Raw genomic sequence first — 4,437 nt, forward strand, 5'->3', positions numbered from 1 at the left:
GCTTTCGAGAATGCAAAAATTTACAAAGAGAAAGCGAAAAGATGGCATGATAAGAAATTGTCATCCAGAGTCTTTGAGCCGGGGCAGAAAGTTCTGCTATTTAATTCTAGGCTCAAATTATTCCCCGGAAAATTAAAATCCCGGTAGAGAGGTCCATATGTGATTATAAGTGTATCACCATATGGATACGTAGAGCTTCAGAATAATGAATCTAACAAAAAGTTCATTGTTAATGGACAGAGAGTTAAACATTATCTTGAAGGCAATTTTGAAAAAGAATGCTCAAAATTGAGACTTGATTAAAAGCTCAGTAATAGTCCAGCTAACGACATTAAAGAAGCGCTTGCTGGGAGGCAACCCAGCCATTCACAAAATTTAATTTTATTTGTTTATGCTAATTAATTGATTTTTACAGATATATGTCAGAGTATCTTCAAAAGGTAAAATAGCAATTGATTGAATTCACAGAGTTACAGGGAAATTTGGAAGCTCACTGGCATGAAAAAGCCAGTAAGAAACGTTTTGGGCGTTGAACGCCCAAAAGAAGCACCCACTGGGCGTTCAACGCCAGTAAGGGTAGCCATCTGGGCGTTAAACGCCAGAAAGGAGCATCTTCTGGGCGTTGAACGCCAGAAAGAAGCACCTTCTGGGCGTTTAACGCCAGATTGATAGCGTCCTGGGCGTTCAGAAAAACGCCCAGTGACAAAGGACGTCCTGGCGTTCAACGCCAGAAAGAAGCAACAGCTGGGCGTTGAACGCCCCGGAGAAGCAACAATTGGGCGTTAAACGCCCAAAACATGCAGCAGTTGGGCGTTTAACGCCAGGATGGTGGGGAGGAGGTAAAATTCGTTTTTCTTCAAAAATTTTCTAATTTTTATGTTTCAATTCATGATTTCTTGCATAAACATGTTTCCAAATATCATCCTTCAATTCCAAAAATTTTAATCCTAATTTCTAAAATCCCTAATTTCTAAAATCCCTTTTTCAAAGATTTTACATGCATCTTCATCCATAAAGACAGATGATTTCCAATCCAATCCAACTCTTTTTTTAAGTTTTTCAAAATTTAATTATCTTTTAAAATCTTTTTCAAATTAAAAAATTCAGATTTATTTCATATCTTTTTAAATTATATCCTTTTCTTATCATATTTATCTTTTATAAATCATATCTCTTATCTTATATCTTTTTCTTATTTTTGAATACCCACCCCCTCCCTTTATATTCACATTCGGCGCCCCTCTCATCATCCACCATTCCACACTTGCTCTCCTCCTATCCCTCTTCTCTCTCTTCTTTTGCTTGAGGACAAGCAAACCTCTAAGTTTGGTGTGCTTATCCGTGATCACAAAAACATACTCACTTTGATCATGGCCCCTAAAGGAAAACAACCCAACCCAAGAGGCAAGAAAGAGAATATTCCAAAGCCACTTTGGAATCAAGGGAAGTTCTTAACTAAAGAATATTCAGACCATTACTACAAAATAATGAGTCTAAGATCAGTGATCCCGGAAGTCAAGTTCGATCTGAAAGAAGATGAATATCCGGAGATCCAAGAACAAATTCGAAACAGGAACTGGGAAATCCTAGCTAATCCTGAAACGAAAGTGGGAAGGAACATGGTTCAGGAGTTCTATGCTAATCTATGGCAGACAGACAGGCAAAGAATAATTGGAGCTGCCCTCTATGACCATCGGACCTTAGTCAGAGGAAAGATTGTTCATACCCATCCTGACAAAATCAGGGAGATCTTTAAGCTTCCTCAATTGAAAGATGACCCAGACTCCTTTAATAGGAGAATGATGAGGGTAAATAAAGGCTTGGACAAGATTCTAGAGGATATATGCATCCCTGAAGCCAGGTGGACCACCAGCACGACTGGCATCCCAAATCAACTCAAAAGAGAAGATCTCAAACCAGCAGCCAAAGGCTGGCTGGATTTTATTGGGCGTTCTATATTGCCCACCAGCAACCGTTCTGAAGTTACTATTAAAAGAGCAGTGATGATTCACTGCATCATGTTGGGAAAAGAAGTAGAAGTCCATCAACTGATCTCGTGTGAACTATATAAAATAGCAAACAGGAATTCCAAGGATGCCAGATTGGCCTATCCAAGCTTAATTTCTATGCTCTGCAGAGATGCCGGAGTGAAGATGGGAATAACAGAGTATATCTCAGTTGAGAGGCCAATCACTAGAATATCAATGGACAGACAACAGCTGCAGGATGATCCAATCAAGAGGAGAGCACAGGAAGTCCTCCCAGAACTTCCTCAATTCGAATATTGGGAACATCTTGAGGCATCTATTTCCAAATTGCAAGAAGCTATGAACCAAATAAAGGAAGAACAGAACAATCAAAGTAGCATGCTTTGCAAACTGCTTAAGGAACAAGAAGAGCAAGGGCGTGATTTAAGGGAGCTGAAGCGCTAGAAATTAATCCTTGAAGGACCAAGCACCCCACAGATCAGAGGAACATCTACTTCTTAGAACACAGGTTGTTGAGTTCTAAATTTAGCTTTAACTCTGTGATAGTGTTATTATAGAAATTTACCTTAGCAGATATATATAGTAGTAGTAGTAGTAGTAATTAGTATATCTATTCTGGTTTTATTCCCAATTAAGTTATAATTTATTTTTTTCATCATCATCAGACATCAATAAAATAGTAGATAATTAGAATAAAGAAGTAATTTATTTTTTTTTGAGTTCTTAATAATAAAAATTATAATTAACTATATGTGGTGGCAATACTTTTTGTTCTCTGAATGAATGCTTGAACAGTGCATAATTTTTATCTTGAATTTTATGAATATTGGCTCCTGAAAGAATGAGGAACACGAAAAATATTATTGATGATCTGAAAAATCATGAATTTGATTCTTGAAGCAAGAAAAAGCAGTGAAAAAAAATTACAAGGAATCATTGGATCAAGAAAAGGAATAAGAGCCAACAGCCCCTAAAACCAGAAGGTAAGGGTGAAAAGGATCCAAGGCTTTGAGCATCAGTGGATAGGAGGGCCCAAGGAAATAGTTCCAGGCCTAAGCGGCTAAATCAAGCTGTCCCTAACCATATGCTTGTGGCATGCAGGTCCAAGTGAATAACTTGAGACTGAGTGGTTAAAGTCGTGATCCAAAGCAAAAAGAGTGTGCTTAAGAGCTCTGGACACCTCTAACTGGGGACTTTAGCAAAGCTGAGTCACAATCTAAAAAAAGGTTCACCCAGTCATGTGTCTGTGGCATTTATGTATCCGGTAGTAATACTGGAAAACAAAATGCTTAGGGCCACGGCCAAGACTCATAAAGTAACTGTGTTCAAGAATCAACATACTACACTAGGAGAATCAATAATACTATCTGAATTCTGAGTTCCTATGGATGCCAATCATTCTGAATTTCAAAGGATAAAGGGAGATGCCAAAACTGTTCAGAAACAAAAAGCTACAAGCCCCGCTCATCTAATAAGAATCTGAGCTCCACTCAAAAACTCTGAAATATTATTACTTCTTAATTTCTTTTCATCCTATTTTATTTATCTAGTTGCTTGAGGACAAGCAACAGTTTAAGTTTGGTGTTGTGATGAGCGGATATTTTATACGCTTTTTGGGGGTAATTTCATGTAGATTTTAGTATATTTTAATTAGTTTTTAGTAGAATATTATTAGTTTTTAGGCAAAAATCATATTTTTGGACTTTACTATGAGTTTGTGTGTTTTTCTGTGATTTCAGGAATTTTCTGGCTGAAATTGAGGGAGCTGAGCAAAAATCTGAGTTAGGCTGAAAAAGGACTGCTGATGCTGTTGGATCCTGACCTCCCTGCACTCGAAATAAATTTTCTGGAGCTACAGGAGTCCAATTGGCGCGCTCTCAACGGCATTGGAAAGTAGACATCCAGGGCTTTCCAGAAATATATAATAGTTTATACTTTGCGCGAAGATAGATGATGTAAACTGGCGTTCAACTCCAGTATCATGCTGCTGTCTGGCGTCCAGCGCCAGAAACAGGCTACAAGCTGGAGTTCAACGCCAGAAACAGGTTACAACCTGGCGTTGAACGCCCAAAACAGCCCCAGGCACGTGAGAAGCTTAAGTCTCAGCCCCAGCACACACCAAATGGGCCCCAGAAGTGGATTTCTGCATCATCTATCATAGTTTACTCATTTTCTGTAAACCTAGGTTACTAGTTTACTATTTAAACAACTTTTAGAGATTAACTTTGTATCTCATGACGTCTATAGAACTGGATTTTATATTCCTTGGCAGCATGAGTCTCTAAACTCCATTGTTGGGGGTGAGGAGCTCTGCAGCGTCTCGATGAATTAATGCAATTATTTTTATTTCTCCATTCAAACGTGTGTGTTCCCATCTAAGATGTTCATTCGCGCTTAATTATGAAGAAGGTGATGATCCGTGACACTCATCACCTTCCTCAATCCATGA

The sequence above is a fragment of the Arachis stenosperma genome, chromosome 10 (assembly GCF_014773155.1).
Source record: "Arachis stenosperma cultivar V10309 chromosome 10, arast.V10309.gnm1.PFL2, whole genome shotgun sequence".
Taxonomy (NCBI): domain Eukaryota; kingdom Viridiplantae; phylum Streptophyta; class Magnoliopsida; order Fabales; family Fabaceae; genus Arachis; species Arachis stenosperma.